The sequence below is a fragment of the Hyla sarda genome, chromosome 12 (assembly GCF_029499605.1).
Source record: "Hyla sarda isolate aHylSar1 chromosome 12, aHylSar1.hap1, whole genome shotgun sequence".
NCBI classification, from domain to species: domain Eukaryota; kingdom Metazoa; phylum Chordata; class Amphibia; order Anura; family Hylidae; genus Hyla; species Hyla sarda.
Window position 1 is genome coordinate 43837246 of NC_079200.1, and position 19659 is coordinate 43856904.

General features: G+C 44.0%; 1 protein-coding gene across 5 annotated transcripts in view; it reads right to left on the minus strand.

Annotated features, from left to right (window-relative positions):
- TANC2 (tetratricopeptide repeat, ankyrin repeat and coiled-coil containing 2) overlaps positions 1-19659 on the minus strand; it is a 532732-nt gene that overhangs the window by 376218 nt on the left and 136855 nt on the right. For 4 of the 5 annotated variants that reach the window (XM_056548535.1, XM_056548534.1, XM_056548531.1 and 1 more), the window contains one exon: positions 2988-3057. The exons of the other annotated variant lie outside the window; for it this stretch is intronic. The gene's annotated coding sequence lies outside the window, so the exon portion shown is untranslated. The remainder of the gene's footprint in view (positions 1-2987; positions 3058-19659) is intronic. 5 annotated transcript variants of the gene reach the window in all.

Below are 19659 nucleotides of genomic sequence, written 5' to 3' on the forward strand. Positions count from 1 at the left end.
GATATGAATTTTTCCCCATACCGCAATACCGGTTTGGCCCCTCCGCCTCGGGAATGAATGAATTATCAGCCCAGAGCTGTGCTGTCCCCACATCGGGGAACTAATCATATGTGACCTGCAAGCGCAGTTCTCCCCCCCCCCCCCCCCCCCACCAATAAAATATCAGCACTGCACTGTCCCAATCGGGGCAAATACTCACATATCACCCGCAAGTGCTGCCCTCCTTGTCCTCCTTTTTGATGCGGACCGACGGCGCTGACACTCTATACTGTACGCTGTATCCCTATGCCCGGGATGCAAAAGATAAAATACATTTAACTCACCTTCCCCGTCGGTCCGGAGCTCCTTCCTGGAGACGGGAACATTGGAGAGCCGTCAGCCTATCACAGGCCGCACTGATGTTCCGCTGGTGATAGGCTGAGCCCATTGTCATGTAAGAAGCCGGCTCAGTTTATCAGCCCGGCGCTGCGCTGTCCCCCACTAATATGTGACCCGAGAGCGCTGCTCCCCATCCCCCCTACTGTACTATCCTGTGCCCAGGCTGCAAAAATAAACAAAATAAACTTTAACTCACCTTCCTTCGTTCCCCATTACCGGCCTCACGGTCCAGCGATGCGAGCCTCATGCTGTTTCCTGGGGATGGGAACAATACAGAGCCATCAGCCCATCACCGGATGCAGCGATGTCCCACCTCGGCCGGTGATAGGCTGGGCGCACTGTCATGTAAGAAGCCGGCTGGCTCCTTACATGACAGTGCGCTCAGCTGCGGCCGGTGATAGGCTGACGGCTCTGTGACATTCCCATCCCCAGGAAGCAGCAAGAGCAGCGGAGGGACTGTAGGAGGGAGAGTTAAAGTTTATTTTGCTTATTTCTGAAGCCCAAGCCCTTGTGCAGATCCATGGCACATCAATTATACATGCAGATCAGAAATATGCTGTGGGTCTTCTAATACGACAATGGCTCTCTTTACACTGCCGTCATGATCTCTGTTTTAACCCACTCTGCCCTATGGATCCCAATCACCTATAATAGGGTCCATTGATCTCTGCCATGGTGGCTATCTTTTTTACAGGAAGTATAGCGCTGCACTCCTGTGTTACACTTCTCATAAAATCAGACAGAAATACTGATGGAGTCTTTGAATGGAACCTCTGATTCAGTAGTGTGAACTCAGTATACAAACTTATACAAGTAGTTGTGCCTTATACAAACACAAAAATAACTGTACTATGTTACAAAATATTAACCTGTCATTTTGGAATTCTCAAAGTGTTACTGTCATTTAAATGAACTTTCAACATGTCGGACTGACAGGTCAAAAGTTTATATCAGTGTCTCAGTCCCGAAACCCCCTCCAATCATAGGAAATAGCTAGGAGAAGCAGTCAGTTGTGCACTTCACTCCCTGGCTCGCTGTTCAGTCCAAATGATTGCAGGAGACGGGCTCCATACACTTATGTGATGTGAAAAATGTCAAAAGTTTATTCAAAGGGGTACTCCCCTGCCCCACTTTTTGTTCCGAACGCTGTATGCAGGCTGCGGGGGTTGTGATGTCCCGGTCACGCCCTAGTGATGTCTCGCACGCCCCCTCAATGCAGCCGCTATGTCCCCTCCCATAGACTTGCATTGAGGTGGCGTGGTGTGACATCAAAAGGGGGGCCGAGGCAAGTGCTCTATCATCCAAAGTGCAGGAAAAAGTGCAAAATGTGTCACACTAAAAAAGTGCACAAAGGATGCGGTCTATCGCTAAGCCCTTTTCCAACAGGAGAGAGGCCCCCCAACCAACCTATCCTTAACCTCTGAGCCAAAAGTCACCAGCAAGGATCCAGGTTCGATGCCCCTTTTCGCCAAAGCTACTAAGAGACCACAAATGCACCTGGCTTCAACCTAGGCATTAACCAAGGTATCAGCCAAGGAGCCGTATACTGATGGCATCTCGACCGAAGCAAAGATGCCCAGGGGTTGCAGGGAGGCTTCCGCATCCTGACAAATCCTGTGTACAAACAAACACGTAAAAGTGGGACAGTGACATACAAAAAAAAAACGTGGATAAGTGCAGATATATTGCCCGGTCATCCGGTCGGGTCTATAAAAATTCCCTGATCCTACCCAGAAGGCCGGGATATCAAGGGTGAGTGCCAAAGGTGAAGAGTATGGTGCAGTGCGTTCACTCAGTGAGCTATAACACTGAGTGGGTTTCGGCAACTCAGGGTCACCACTCGCCGAGGCACAAAAGTACCTCGGCTCTAGACCCTCTCAGCCTCTGGTGAGACCTGGAAGAAACAGGTCACATCAGGGCAGCCATTGAGTTGGTGTTGTGGCACCAGCCCCGGAACACCTGCTCCTCCATGCAGCATCCATCCTACATCAATGGGAAAGACTAAACAACTGATAAGAACAGATACTACACTTGATCTTAGAAACGAGGTGTGGCAGCGATGTCACGACCCCCGCAGCCTGCACCCAGGGCTCAGAACAAAATGTTACGGACAGTGGGTCAGTGGAGTACCCCTTTAATTAACAATATGGCTTTAAGCTATTAACAAGTCATGATCAGAAATTTATTGTACATTCAGTGTTATTTGACCAAACCACATTCACTGTATAGTAGTACCTGTTAGACCTGTAGTACCTATTAGACTCTTGTACCCTCATTACTATAGAGAACTTTGTGATCATATTTTGTTATATTTGTGCTGTGGTTTACTTAATTGATGCAAACATTAATCTTTTTTTCAAGAAAATTGAAATTATGTTAAACAGTCAGGAAAAACATTACCCTCCATCCTCACCAGAAACCTTCAGGGTCTGACCCCTTCTCTGTGCATTTACCACTGGTGGTTAAGTCATGATCGTATCATTCCAGCAAAAATCGTTGATAAAATGCAACATGTGAAAATACCCTATTATTTTCTGCAAAGGATAAATAAACAATAAGTTCATATTGTGCAGAAAGCTTAAAAAGATGAGGTCCAACACAAGGCCTACCTTGGAAACAAACCGCAATCCAGGAGGTGAACTCGAGACTCTGAACCTCCCTCCATACACAGGACAAATCCTAAAAAAGAGAGAGAGAGAAATGAAATGTTGATTTTTCTGGCACTCTGTCCCCTCCCTCCCTTTTCCCTACACCTGTTTTGAATAATTTCATCAAGAAACAATGAGTCTCATTTAATGCAAATTCTCTGCATGGCGCTGAGTCTCTGCATTCCTACAGTCATTGCAGAGTTTTTCTTTTCAACACCATCTCAAAAAAAGGAGTTTTACTAAAAGTGACACATACAAAGTCTGCAATGTGCTACAGACCCAGCATGGAACCCAGGAGCGTCTGTTCAGACTGTATATTGGTCTTTTTCTGTTTCAAGTAGAAAAAATGAAATCCACCAACCTGAAACAAAGCTAGAACAAAGAAATAAAACTATACCAAAAGCCACATAACTATCAGCTACCAATTTAAAGGGGTACTCTGCCCCTAGAGATCGTATCCACTATCCAAAGGATAGGGGATAAGGTGTCTGATCGCAGGAGCTCCGGCTGCTGGGACCCCCCGCGATCTCTGCGCCGGCACCCCGGCGTTCTGAACATTTAGGCTAGGTTAACACTACGGAATTTCCGCCTGAAATTCCGCTTTGAAATTGCAGGCAGAAATTCCGTTCACTAAAATGTATTGTATAGTGATGGGGTTTCCGTTCACAAATTCACACTTCGGAATTTGTGAAGCAGAATTTGTGAACGGAAAACCCACTTAAATATTTCTGCCTGAAGAATGGCATTGCTCATTCTTCAGGCGGAAATACTTGCGGAAGACATTGCAGTCTATTGGAGACTGCAGTGTCCGTGCGGTTCAAGCGCCGACTGGCTGCACTCGAAATCTGCCCGGAAATTTTCTGCCTGGATTATGAAGCTCGATGCTGCCGGCGTCCTTGGCCTGAACAATCGAATTGAACTGGCACCCTTCCTAGGACCCTGAGGTCTATTTAGACCTTGTTATGAATATTTATGATTCATGCCAATTGATATATATGAACGCAGTGTGAACCTAGCCTAATGTTCAGAACGCCAGCTTCAGGGGGCATGGTCATGATCATTACGTCATGTCACGCCACTCTAGGGGGAAATCCCAGCAGCCAGGCACCCCCAACATTAGACATCTTATCCCCTATCCTTTGGATACAGGATAAGATGTGAGTACCCCTTTAAAGGAGCTTCCAAAAAGGGTGCCATATAAAAGTACAGAGGGCTTTATCAAATTTTATTTAGTTTTCATGCAATAAATCAAAACAAATTGTAGGTTTTTAGTGCAAATTGCCTTTTTTTTTTACTACATACCACTTAGCATTTTGCAATCTGCAGTGTTTATGCTTTTAGTAGTATATGATACTAAATTGTAAACCAAAAGGTCACTTTCATACCAGGTTATTATATGAATTTTGGTGCTCATATAATGTCCTGGTGGGCCCGACCATAGGTTTATGACTCAAATGCATAGCAAGGTACAGATCTACCGAGTTCAGGTCAATAAAACCACAGTCAGGATGTAATTTGGGTACAAAAATGTTCCTATAATAAGTTAGTGTGGAACTTACCTAAGGCTGCATTCACACAAGGGGCCACTAACTAAATATTAGTGGTGAAATGTACAATTTAAAAGAGATCTGTAAACAGACTGGCAAAACATTAATGTATGATCACAATAAATTCCTCCCCGATGCCAGTCACTGCCCTGGCTGCCAATTAAACTTACAATACAAGCTAAACTCCCCTATTTTCACCAACAAAACTCTCCCCAGTGCTGCACCTCCCTTCATCTCAGTCTACCACCCTACCCAGGCTCTCTGTTATTCTTTTATAAAGCCAAGCTCTAAATCCCTCTTCAAGACTTTTCTTTTGCTGCACTAGTTCTCCAGTATATAATACCCCAGACAATCAGACAAGCTTGCCCTAGAAACACATTATTAGTCAGGCCTATCCCTCTGCCCATTTGGTCTCCCTTACTTCATGTACTCATATGCATTTTGTACCTGTAGATGCTGTTACTGGCTTGTGAATTGCCCCAATTTTCCAATAGATTGTAAGCTCTTATGAGCAGGGCCCTCACTCCCCTTGGCACAATATACATAAATATTATAATCATTGTTTTTATTATTATTAGACCACTGCATTTTGTAGCCATGTAGCAGTTAGGGCAAAAAAAAATGATATAGCCACCATGTCCAAATATAGGTATATAGTCAAAACGTGTCTGAATCCCCCACTATTACACAAAACATTGATCCCTACAGTTACTAGATGGCTTTAGACAAAGACAAACCACTGCCTACTTACATGGTGACAAACCACTGCCTACTTACATGGTGACAAACCACTGCCTACTTACATGGTAACAAACCACTGCCTACTTACATGGTGACAAACCACTGCCTACTTACATGGTGACAAACCACTGCCTACTTACATGGTGACAAACCACTGCCTACTTACATGGTGACAAACCACTGCCTACTTACATGGTGACAAACCACTGCCTACTTACATGGTGACAAACCACTGCCTACTTACATGGTGACAAACCACTGCCTACTTACATGGTGACAAACGACTGCCTACTTACATGGTGACAAACGACTGCCTACTTACATGGTGACAAACGACTGCCTACTTACATGGTGACAAACCACTGCCTACTTACATGGTGACAAACGACTGCCTACTTACATGGTGACAAACCACTGCCTACTTACATGGTGACAAACCACTGCCTACTTACATGGTGACAAACCACTGCCTACTTACATGGTGACAAACCACTGCCTACTTACATGGTGACAAACCACTGCCTACTTACATGGTGACAAACCACTGCCTACTTACATGGTAACAAACCACTGCCTACTTACATGGTGACAAACCACTGCCTACTTACATGGTAACAAACCACTGCCTACTTACATGGTGACAAACCACTGCCTACTTATATGGTGACAAACCACTGCCTACTTACATGGTGACAAACCACTGCCTACTTACATGGTAACAAACCACTGCCTACTTATATGGTGACAAACCACTGCCTACTTACATGGTAACACACCACTGCCTACTTACATGGTAAAAAACCACTGCCTACTTACATGGTAACAAACCACTGCCTACTTACATGGTGACAAACCACTGCCTACTTACATGGTAACACACCACTGCCTACTTACATGGTGACAAACCACTGCCTACTTACATGGTGACAAACCGCTGCCTACTTACATGGTGACAAACCACTGCCTACTTATATGGTGACAAACCACTGCCTACTTACATGGTGACAAACCACTGCCTACTTACGTGAAAACTTACATGGTAACATTTACCATCTTATGAGAGAAGTACATGTGAGGCAATGAAAAGACACCATACATTTGATTTTATATATATATAGATATAGATATATATATATATATAGATATAGAGAGAGAGAGGGGGAGAGAGAGAGAGAGAGGGAGGGAGAGAGATAGATGATATATAGAGAGAGAGAGAGAGAGAGTGAGAGAGAGAGAGAGAGAGAGAGAGAGAGAGAGAGAGAGAGAGAATGTTCCCTTCTTCACATGGTCATTGTGGGTTATTCTAAGATTAAAAGGTGTTATGCTGAAATGAAAAGTACTCCCCTATCCACAGGATACATAACTAACTGATCAGTGTGGGTCCGACCACTGTGACCCATACTGAGCACAAGAGAGGTCCCACGTCACACATCAAGCACTGTACTCCACTTACTCAAGGGACTTCCATTCTTGAGATCAGTGGTGGTCTGAGCAGTGCTTAAGAGCGTGCTGATCTCAGCAATGTTTGGAAGCCACATAAAGAATTACATATATGGGGAATAATCTACCTCCGATCTTGAGATTGGTGAGAATACCAATAGGCGGACCCCCACTGATCAGCTAGTTATTACCTATCCTGCGGATAGGTGTTAACATTTTTCATTTTGGGATAACCCCTTTGAAGAAAGACTGTCAGTAAAGTTTATTAAAGTGGTAGTTTAGTAAAGGCAATAGTAACATTGCTAGAAATATCCCTCTATTATTCAGGAGATCACTGAAGCAAGGACAGAAAATAAACTTCAGGTACATATTAAAAACCTTTCCACGACCTTTCGTACAGTGGAATTCTAGGTATTCAGGTATTTTGTTAGGTGAACCTGAGTGATGACCAGCGGTGGTCTGTTATACATTCCGTCAGGAACATCCCCCAGAGCAGACTCACAAGTAGAGTTTTCTCATAGTCTATAGGTTGTAATATGAATGAAAACATTTCAGGAAGGGTAAGTTTCATATCAAGATTTATTTTTTCAAAATGCATAAATCACATTGAGAGTTTATTTTACAGGACTGTCATAAAAACACAAAATATAAGATCTATTCAGCAGAAACAACAGGCTGGCTGAGTACTGAACTTTCACAATCTGGAAGGCAATGAACCGCAAAGACTTGTCATGGTCTATTTCCTTCTCACATTCTTCCCTTAGTAACACTAGTTTTATGAAAGCAGACTATCCACCTTGCCCATTATAAATCACACACTTTACATTTTCAAGAGGCACACCAACGTGTAGTTTCAGCAGCATGACTCCAGATAAAATTCATCCTTTTATTCATTGAATCCATACAAAAATACAGGTGCAATCCACACAACATAAAAAACACAGCACATCAGTCAGGACTGACGCGTTTTGGTCTCATGACCTTAATCACAGACCATCAAACACTTTAAATGTTAGTGTTTTATTCCCAGAACCATCTCTGATAAGGATAAAAAAAGTCACCAATACAATAGAAACACAGACTAAACATAAGTGACTCCATGATATGTTCAACAAATGCATCTTTATTGGTATTTATAGAAGTGCCTTACACCAGTGCTGCAAACTCGTGTATACCAAGAACTTTAAAGACAGTTCCGCTGAGGCCTTTTGTAATATAACATACCGTATTTTTCGCCGTATAAGACGCACTTTTTCTTTTTCCGTTTTGGGGGGGAAAAGTTAGTGCGTCTTATAAGGCGAATACACACCTATCGCGGCGGTCCCTGAGGCCATCAGCGGCCGGGACCGATTGCGGTGATGCCCTGTATTAACCCTTCAGACACGGTGATCAAAGCTGACCGCCGCGTCTGAAGCCAAAATAACACTTACCCGGCTGTTTAGTCGGGATGTTCGGGACCGCCGCGGTGAAATCGCGGCGTCCCGAACAGCTTACAGGACACCGGGAGGGACCTTACCTGCCTCCTCGGTGTCTGCTCCGTGCCGGGATCCCATGCATGGCCAGCGCTCTCCTTTGTCGTCATCACGTCGTCACGCACACACCGTCCCGTCATCCAATAGGAGCGGCGTGCGTAGCGACGTCATGGCGGCGACGGAGAGAGAGGATACCGGGCAGCAGAGACGTTCCGGAGCGACGGAGACACCCCGGGGACGCGGCGACAGCGATGGAGGGCGACATTAAGGGCAGCGGTGATGAGCGGTGACGGGTCCGGAGCGGCGGGGACATGTGAGTATTACCTCCTATACCAGTGGTCTTCAACCGGCGGACCTCCAGATGTTGCAAAACTACAACTCCCAGCATGCCCGGACAGCCGTTGGCTGTCCGGGCATGCTGGGAGTTGTAGTTTTGCAACATCTGAAGGTCCGCAGGTTGAAGATCACTGTCCTATACTTTACATTCTATTTGGTTCAGAATCTTTATTTTCTAGATTTTTATCCTATAAAATTAGGTGCGTTTTATATGCCGGAGCGTCTTATATGACGAAAAATACGGTAAACAAAACAAGCTGCATAAAAAAAGTCTTCTGTTTCCATCCACAGTCTTGAGTTACGCTTCACCTAAAACTTCTACTGTAGTTTAGGGCATTATTTTTTTTTACAGTGTTGTCTATTTCTAAAACTTTTAACCATATGGGTAAGATGCAAATAAGCCCATCTCCACAGACATTGCTTCTAGCTATCAGCTCTGTTCTGGTACGAGGAACCTCAATTGCACCGAAGACAGATGGAGCCATTTTCCAATCACCTCTTCTACATCTGCTCAGGGAATACTGCATCTTTATTTGTTATATAGACATCCTTATGTCTCCCTTAAAAACAAGAAGCATAGGCACACTGCAACTCTGTGCGTCAGATTAAAAAACGGAAATGTTGAACCTTTTATAACATTATTTGAAGGACGGATGATTTAAAGGAGTTTTCTGAGATTAGAAGACTAGGTCAAATATCTGCCCAAGGCCTTTTTGTGGTATTTCAGTATTTAAATTGGGCAGAGGGTGGGGATAAAACTCGGAGGCAAGATCTAGCCGCACTCCTTGAGAAAGAGGGAGGAGCTGAGGAGCTGGAGACAACCTAACAAAACACCCTAAAAAAGTGAAAAGAACTTCCTTTCAGAGGTAAATCACCCCAAAACATGTTGAAGCCAGGAAAATTCGTGATAACCAGAGATGAGCAAAGTTACAGTGATTCTATTCGTCACAAACTTCTCGGCTCGGCGGTTGATGACTTTAGCCTGCATAAATTAGTTCAGCTTTCAGGTGCTCCGGTGGGCTGGAAAAGATCGCTACAGTCCTAGGAGAGAGTCCTGAAAGCTGAACTAATTTATGCAGGCTAAAGTCATCAACCGCCGAGCCGAGAAGTTTGTGACGAATCGAATCACTGTAACTTTGCTCATCTCTAGTGATAACACTATATTAGTAAGTTATATATCTTGGGGGGATTGTCTTATTTAAACACAATTTTCAAAACCGAACTACCCCTTTAAGTCGGTCACACATATCAGACGTGTTGTTCAAACCTAATGAATTCGAAAGGACCACCAACTATTTATTTTGTATGGAAGTCTCTTGACCCTCCTTCCGATGGATTACGCATGTCAGATTTCAAGTGCCCAATCCTTTTGTTCTCAGGGAGATAAGAGGACACCAGAGGAGTCTGGCAGCAGCATCCTCCTCCTCTCCCAATTTCAGAATACTTAAAACCTAATCAAAGTACTTTGTCTTTTTCCTTGAATTGATGGCCATTCACCTTAGATAGCTGTTGGCCAAACTTTCATTTGTCTGACAACTATTCCTGCTGACCTCCCATACATACAAGCTTGACTAAGCATGCATATGCGTGTACTGAAAAATGGCCTGTTACACAGGGCGATTACCAGCTGATGGGGCCACTTACTGCTCAATGTTAAATGCCCAGCAGTCAAGCCAAAGAACTTGCATAGATTATGCAGCCCTACAAATCACTAAAAGTTAGCAGCACATGTCCCCATGTAAACAGGGGATGTGCTTCCAACAATGATAGAAGTAAATGGGCACACAATTGATCCAGTATTTGTTCATGCATCTGTTCACTCCCAATATTTGGGCCATGTAAAGAATCCTTTCTTCAAGCACCGATTGCCTTGTACTTAATGGCACAGCCCCTGCATCAGGCAGCTAAGCTGCTGCCAGACACCTCCAGTGAGATCACAACCAAAGAAGATAGGAAAGGCTTGGTAAAACCAACAGCATGATCCTCCCTCACATCCACATCCCTCACATCCACCATCAGTGGTAGTTAGGACATCCCCATAGACAATAGATTGCCAAGCAGTCCCGCTGACATTCATCTGATGTGTATGGTCAATTAAAATTAGCTGTATGTACTACACTCCAATCAAGGCTAAAGAACACATCTCATATGATGACATCACATAAAGTAGTATTGAATAAATGTGGTCTGTGTGACTAGATGTTTCAGATCTCTGAATATCGCACTCAAATCCCAAACCAAAACATCTACCCCTGTGAGAGGGAGCATCCCCCGTGCTATGTCGTCCTTCCCGTTCTAGGTGTGTCACTGAAAGGCTTGTGTGTCAAAATGTCAAATATGCAGACACTGACATTTTGTTGACAGATGGGATTTGTGCCCTGGTAACTAAGAAAATGTTGAAATATTTTAGGAAAGTTTCAGAAACTTTCTATTGTAAAATGTAGATTACAATTAGAGAAATGTGAGCCAACAGAATATTTTAGCTAAACACATGCTTTTCCTATTTTCCTGGTGGCCTCCCATTTGCTGTGCATTATGCACCTTTTCTTAGGCCCTAACCTTTTCTAATCCCACATGATCGAGGATTTGAGTATGTGACCCTTTAAACTGACTCAGCAACTCCTCTGCAGAACCACTAGAAACCACATAAAAAGACTGAGCACCATAATTACACATACTGTAAAAATAAACCTTACTCTAAAATAGAATGGTATTTTCCTCTTGAATGTTCTAGATGGTTTAGCCACAAAAATTATATTTTGGAAAAAGAAAATGAAGAAGAACCCCAAGCCCCAAACAACAGGATCAACATCTGATCCTGATTTATGGAAAAAATAATAATAATAAATCGAGAGGGAGAGCATACATTCCAGGAAGAAGCACATCTACACTGCATAGGCATGCAATCCATCAGGACTAAATAAAACGTACTGCACCAGCCTTAGGCGTACAGATAACATTACTGAATAATTGTTTGTATGGACAGAGGAAGAAGATCAATGAACTCAAATGACTCTGGAGAAGACAGGCACCAGGCCTTACAAGTCCAATGAAATCCATGAGCACCTCAGTAGGACAACTGTAATGTATACACTTAGTAAAACTAGATACAACTCATATGAGTCCCCCATCAGTGATATCTGAAAGCTGGCATGACGTAATACCAGGGCAGCACAGGACAAAAGGGCAACTGGCATCTTAAGATATGGAAATATGACCATTCAGATCCATATTCCTGTACATAAATGACACTTCTACTCTTGTACATAGAAGACAATATTATAGTAGTTCTATTCTTGTACTTAGGTCGCAGTGTTATAGTAATTATATTCTTGGACATAAATAATATAGTAGGTATATTTTTGTACATAGGGGGCAGTATCATAGTAGGTATATTCTTGTACATAGGAGGCTGTATTAGTAGTTACAGTATATTCCTGCCTGGTACCATTAGACTCCAAAGGACATGTTCCTAGGGTGGCAGTGTTTAGGAGGCAACCCTTGAGTGGGGGGGGGGGCTATAGATAAGGCGACTTCTCATGGACAACCGTGCTAAAGTCTAAAGACAAAAACAAAGCTTTTTATTATATGCCATGTGAGGGAGAGGCCATCAAATTATACAAGATCATAGGGCCTGAAAGGGTTATCAAGTAATAGCTGTTAGAAAATGAATGGCAGAAAAAAAATTTTGCTCAAAAAAGGAAAAACAACATAAAAAGCTATATAAAATGGGTATCTCCATAATCGTACTGACCCACAGAATAAATTCAACATCACTTTTACCACACAGTGTACACCATAAAAAATAAACACCAGAAATTTTCCACTTTTTCACAATATTTTGGAGTTTTTCACAATAAATGCAGCATGTGTCAACAAATGCACCCTTATATAAAGTACAATATGTCACGAAAAAACTCTCTCAGAATCGCTCCGCTCAGAGAAAGGTTCTAAAGTTATTACCATTTAAAGAGACCCAGTCAAATAAAAAATAGCCTGGTCATTAAGGTAAAAAATGGGTCCGTCCTTAAGGGTTAACTGCGACACTTTTGTGCACCAGAAAGTTGTGCTAAACCTTTGAAAAAAGGTGTTAATAGCACAAAAAGAAACTTCCAGAAGACCAACCATCACTGCAGCACTCTGCCAATCTGGGCTATATGGCACAGTGGACAGTTACACATGAAACCGATCTGGAAAAATAAAAACATCCCTACAGTAAAGCATGGTGGTGGCATCATGCCTTGGGGTGTTTTTCAGCAGCTGGGACAGGGTTGTCAATGAAAATCTGATGAGTGCTCTGAACCTCATTCTGGGCCAAAGATTCCCCTTCCAACAAGACAATGACCCTAAGCACACAGCCAAGACAACACAGGAGTGACTTATAGACAACTGTGAATGTCCTTAAAGGGGTACTCCGGTGCTTAGACATCTTATCCCCTATCCAAAGGATAGGGGATAAGATGCCTGATCGCGGGAGTCCCGCCGCTGGGGAACCCCGTGATCTTGCACGCAGCACCTAGTTTGTAATCAGTCCCCGGAGCGTGTTTGCTCCGGGACTGATTACCGGCGACTACAGGGCGGGCGGCGTGTGACATCACGCCCCCGCCCGCCCTGTAGTCGCCGGTAATCAGTCCCGGAGCGAACACGCTCCGGGGACTGATTACAAACGGGTTGCCGCGTGCAAGATCACGTGGATCCCCAGCGGCGGGACTCCCGCGATCAGGCATCTTATCTCCTATCCTTTGGATAGGGAATAAGATGTCTAAGCACCGGAGTACCCCTTTAAGTGGCCCTGCCAAAGCCCTGACTTAAAGGAGTAGTCCGGCGTCCACTTTTTCCATTTTATCCCGTCCGGGCTGCAAAATAAAAGAAAACACACTTTCTCTTACCTGCCAGCGAGCCCCCGGAGCTCCGGTACACTCCGGTACAGGTGTTCGGTCCCCGGGCTGTAGTCTTCTTACTTCCTGTTAGCCCGGCACGTCACATGGAGCTTCAGCCTATCACCAGCTGAGGCGGGACATCGCTGCGGCCGGTGATAGGCTGAAGCTCCGTGTGACGTGCCGGGCTAACAGGATGTAAGAAGAATAGAGCCCGGGGACCAAACACCTGTACCGGAGTGTACCGGAGCTCCAGGGGCTCGTTGGCAGGTAAGAGAAAGTGTGTTTTCTTTTATTTTGCAGCCCGGACGGGATAAAATGAAAAAAGTGCGCGCCGGACTTCTCCTTTAAACCCAGTGAAAAATCTCTGGATAGATCTTATTTACATATAGAGAAGGTGGAGGACAGGACCTGGTCCCAGCTGCTGTGCAAGTGATCGTCCGGATAACCAGTCCAGAGTGTCAACATCCAAGCAGAATTGGTCACAGCAGTGCAACGTTTTGGCTATAGGTTAGCCTATGTCAAGCATTGACAAAGGCTAACCTATAGCCGAAACGTTGCACTGCTGGTAACCAATAAAAGACCACAGCCTTCTTTACATATTGGAGTCTGCTGCTTTTGTGCTGTGACCATACTTACTTACAGTCACAACATATGTTGTGGATTTGTGATGGATTTCCCCACTTTGAATGCATAGTTATGAAATCAAAAGTGAATCTACAGCAAAATCCGCATTTGTGACAGATTTTGTGATGTTAGAAAATTTGTGGAATCGCCTTAAATGGATGCATTCATAGCCTAGGGAAACATGAGTTGTACAGCCCTATCTCCACTGACAAACTCAAGAACAACTGAAAATAAGGGATGGTGCCTGCAGAGAGAAAGACTGGTGAATAATACCATATACAAGCTATATAATGGCCAGAAATAGTGCTGCTTCTTATGTACACACAGCATCTTATCCTGAACATTTTGTTGATTATTGACCATTTAAAGGTGTACTCAGCCTTTAGACATCCTATCCCCTTTCCAAAGGATAGGGTATAAGATGTCTGATTGCGGGGGTCCCTCCGCTGGGAACCCCTGCGATCTCAGCTGCGGCACTGCAGACATCCAGTGCACGGAGCAAACTTTGCTCCATGTCGAATGACTGGCGATGCGGGGCAGAGGCTTGTGATATCACGGCCAGGTTCCGCTCATGACATTGCAGCCACGCCCCCTCCATGCAAGTCTATGGGAGGGGGCGTGACGGACGTCACGCCCCCTCCCATAGACTTGCATTGAGGGGGCGTGGCCATGACATCACAAGCGGGGAGTGCACGTGATGTCACGAGCCTCCTGCACCGCACCTGGCGCTTTAAATGAATGCCGGGAGCAGCAGGGAGATCGCGGGGTCTTTGGCAGGACCCACGCGATCAGACATCTTATCCCCTATCGTTTAGATAGGGTGTAAGATGGCTAGGGGCGGAGTACCTCTTTAAGGGTAACATTACCAAATGTTGTAATTTTTATTTATTTTTCTTAAGAAGTTGTACTTCATAAGTGAAAATTACATTTGTTATTTAATCTGATAAAGGAAACAATTCCTGGTGCTTCTCCCCATCCCTATAGTGGTCTAGGAGCATTACCACTCTATTCTGCAGGCAATGGACGGTAAAGGCGAATGTGCTGCAAGGTCATGTTGCTTATTTATGTTCCTTGCTCCACTCTTTAAAGGGAGTCTGAGCACCATTATGTCATGGGGGAGATAAATCAGTCAATCTAGGTGATAACCTTTCTGCAGAGTGTCGCAGCAGAGCAATCATGAACATCACTTAGATCTCTGAGTACACAACAGGAAAGGCTTTATCACAGGAGAGATTAGGTAATGAATTTCCCATAGCAATTATACAACCACAGGTGACACAGCGACAAGAACCTCTATTCTACATGACAATTTCCTAAGCAGCAGTTCACTCTCTTGTCTGATGGCATGGATGCTGGTGCAAGGACAATGAGAATCTAGGACTAGGGATGTTTAGGGGAGAAATCCTAGCCATAGGTGTTTATAGGGCATATAGTCATCACAGATGGGACCATATAACACAATTTACCCTGTAGCAGTCTTCTCCAGGATAACTCTATATATTTTTTTAATTGTATTGGTTTTGTTTTATATTAAAAACACTCAACAAACCAACATCTACACAGAAATCCACAAAGCAGAAAAATAAATAGGTAATAAATATAGGTAAAAAAAATAAGTAGCTGGAGATCTAAATAACATCAGGTAGGCAAGGATAGAATAGGACACATATGTCTCAGAAATAAGTCCGCCAAATAACCCCTGGAAGCCAGAGGGCGTACAGGTATGCCATGGTCGTGTCTGGGGTGTATGAAGCTAGCTTCATAACCAGAAAGCACAGGCTGTTTTCAGCAGTGGGGACCTACTATTAATTCTGAATATCCGAAAACTCACAACTGTCCGGCATTAATTCTTTAGATGCCACGATTAAATGTAATTGCGGCATCTAAAAGGGGTTAAAAATGTGCTGTAGGTCCTTTGAAAGTGGCGATAGGGAACCTCCATGGCGCGTTTGAGGGGTCCCGATCAACCTGTATGAGGGTCCCTACTTGCATCCATGTGGTCCAATCTCGCCTCTGCTTCTCATGTCTGCCTATGCAGCCTAGAGAAGCATAGTGCCAGTAACAGTGATCAATGTGGTGCTGCTGCATAGAATTGAACAGTGTTTGTAATCAAAAGATTGCAGGTAATAGTCCCCTATTGGAACAAAAAAAATTTGATAAAAATATAAAAAAGTGTTAAGCAATGTAAATAAACATAAACCTATGTACAGAATTGCAGCTTTTTGGTTTGTTCATATAGCAGAAAATAAAAAAAAATGTAAGTGATCAAAATAGCCACATCAAAACAAAAATAGTACCGATAAAAACGACACATCACAGATCATACGCTTCTAACCAATGGTTTCAGCCATTCTGGAGATATTGATCTTGGCGCCGCACTGGCGGCGGCTGCTGTATGTGCAATGCTTCTCCTGCCCACTCCAGCGATAGCCCCACCCTCTATGGCCTCTCTACCCTCATAAAAATCCATCCCTCCTTCTCAGCAGGTCTGTGAAGGGTACTGAGTTTTTGGCAAAAGAAGCAGGGGTATTGTTGAAGGGGGCAGAAGAAGCTTTGCACAAACAGCAGCCGCCTCCGGTGCATCTAAGAAGAAATTACCATATTAGCCAGAAGATGAATATCTCCTGAAAGACTGCATAGGTTTTAACCTGGTAAGAAGTGTTAGAAACCTGTATATTCAGGTTAGTGTGGGGGACCCTGCTGTCATCAGTGTGGGGGACCCTGCTGTCATCAGTGTGGGGGACCCTGCTGTCATCAGTGTGGGGGACCCTGCTGTCATCAGTGTGGGGGACCCTGCTGTCATCAGTGTGGGGGACCCTGCTGTCATCAGTGTGGGGGACCCTGCTGTCATCAGTGTGGGGGACCCTGCTGTCATCAGTGTGGGGGACCCTGCTGTCATCAGTGTGGGGGACCCTGCTGTCATCAGTGTGGGGGACCCTGCTGTCATCAGTGTGGGGGACCCTGCTGTCATCAGTGTGGGGGACCCTGCTGTCATCAGTGTGGGGGACCCTGCTGTCATCAGTGTGGGGGACCCTGCTGTCATCAGTGTGGGGGACCCTGCTGTCATCAGTGTGTGGGACCCTGCTGTCATCAGTGTGTGGGACCCTGCTGTCATCAGTGTGTGGGACCCTGCTGTCATCAGTGTGTGGGACCCTGCTGTCATCAGTGTGGGGGACCCTGCTGTCATCAGTGTGGGGGACCCTGCTGTCATCAGTGTGGGGGACCCTGCTGTCATCAGTGTGGGGGACCCTGCTGTCATCAGTGTGGGGGACCCTGCTGTCATCAGTGTGGGGGACCCTGCTGTCATCAGTGTGGGGGACCCTGCTGTCATTAGTGTGGGGGACCCTGCTGTCATTAGTGTGGGGGACCCTGCTGTCATTAGTGTGGGGGACCCTGCTGTCATTAGTGTGGGGGACCCTGCTGTCATTAGTGTGGGGGACCCTGCTGTCATTAGTGTGGGGGACCCTGCTGTCATTAGTGTGGGGGACCCTGCTGTCATTAGTGTGGGGGACCCTGCTGTCATTAGTGTGGGGGACCCTACTTTTTTATGTAGTAAAATACAGTGATACCCAATTTATAGGTTTTGCTTTAACTGTATTGACGTACAGAATAGTGCAGTACAGTGTTTTATTTAGAAAATAAAAGCGTAGAAAAAAAAACTTTCATGGGCCTATTATAAGAAATCAGTCGATCGCTTATACAGGTCAATGTGATTAAATTGATCTATACGATTGGCACTCTATTGCTAACAAGCACTCAGCCATACAAGACACCAAGGTAAGGACAATCGGGCCACAAGACACCAGGGATTTTTGGGATTTAATGTTTTCCAGAATGGTATTCCAGCATTTAAACAGTGAAAAGACAGACATCAGAACGATCTCCAATGTCCGTCATTACCAGTCAATGTCAATGGGCACGACTACCGAGCAATACTCCCTCCTCACCTGCCCATGGCGTATATGTACATCATGGGTTGTTGTTAAGGGGGGGGGGGGGGCTTTTTATTTATATACCGTATATGTTTATATTTTTTTTTTACTTTATTCATTTATTTTTTTTACACTTTCTAAGTCCTCATAGTGGACTCTAAAAAGCAACCCTTAGATTGCTTATACTGATCAGAGGACACAGCACATGTCTGACAGGTTGAGGAATATGAATATTTATAAAGGGGTATTTCACAGGGTTGATGCAGCCGGGCAGAACGGTGCATCAAGGGGCCAAGGAAAGCCCCAAGTGCACCAGGAAGCCAATTAACATATTGGGACTTTTGTCTATAACTCATGAATGGCCAATGGATCTGAATAAAGTAACCTATGTTGCATTACGTGTACTATTAACTTGCAGAAGCAGGTTAAAAGGGGTATTCCAGGAAAAGACTTATATATATATATATATATCTCAACTGGCTCCAGAAAGTTAAACAGATTTGTAAATTACTTCTATTAAAAAATCTTAATCCTTTCAGTACTTTTTAGCTGCTGAAGTTGAGTTGTTCTTTTCTGACTAAGTGCTCTCTGATGACACCTGTCTCGGGAACCGCCCAGTTTAGAAGCAAACCCCCATAGAAAACCTATTCTACTCTGTGCAGTTCCCGAGACAAGCAGAGACGTTAGCAGAGAGCACTATGGCCAGACAGAAAAGAACAACTCAACGCCAGCAGCTGATAATTATTGAAAGGATTAAGATTTTTTAATAGAAGTAATTTACAAATCTGTTTAACTTTCTGGAGCCAGTTGATATATAAAAAAAGGGTTTTCCTGGAATACCCCTTTAATGTTGATGAAGCTCCTGTCAGTTTCCCAATAAGTAAAACTGATCGGTAACCGTACAGCCCTTCAACTTAAGAAGAGCAGCGCACACAACATACACACCTGAAATACCTGAAAAGCAGGCATGTGTGGAGAGATTACCAAACCCAAAAACCCAGTATATACCTCTATATATATATATATATATATATATATATATATATATATATATATACACATATATATATATATATACACACATATATATCTTGTAATATCTTTGAGCAAGAACTCCAACAAGCCATAAACAAAATTCTTTGTCCATGGCAAGAGAGCTATAAAACTAAGGTGACAATGGCAGCGATCAGTGCCAAAATATACCCATTCATTTTATGAGCACATAAACACACAACATTTTGGAAAGCTTTTCTGCAATGACTGGGGTAGGAAAAAAATACATCAGGGAGATATAAGGGCTAAATAAAGTAGAATCAGAATAAATATAACTGTTGTCAATGGGCCATGTCCATGTAAAGGAGATGAGCTGCAATACTAGACGCAACCTATGGTCAAGAACGGCGCTATTTCTGGAGAGGAAAGCAGGCTCCTATTTTTTTTGTAATCCTGGAACAAAACTTTTACTGTAAAAAATAGACTTTGCTAAATTATAAGAGTGCCAACTGAATAAGTAGTATGTAAAATTATATTATAAAACTATAATTATTAGACAGACCAATGTTTCCCAACTGGGGTGCCTCCAGCTGTTTCAAAACTACAACTCCCAGCATGCCCGGACAGCCGAAGGCTGTCCGGGCATGCTGGGAGTTGTAGTTTTGCAA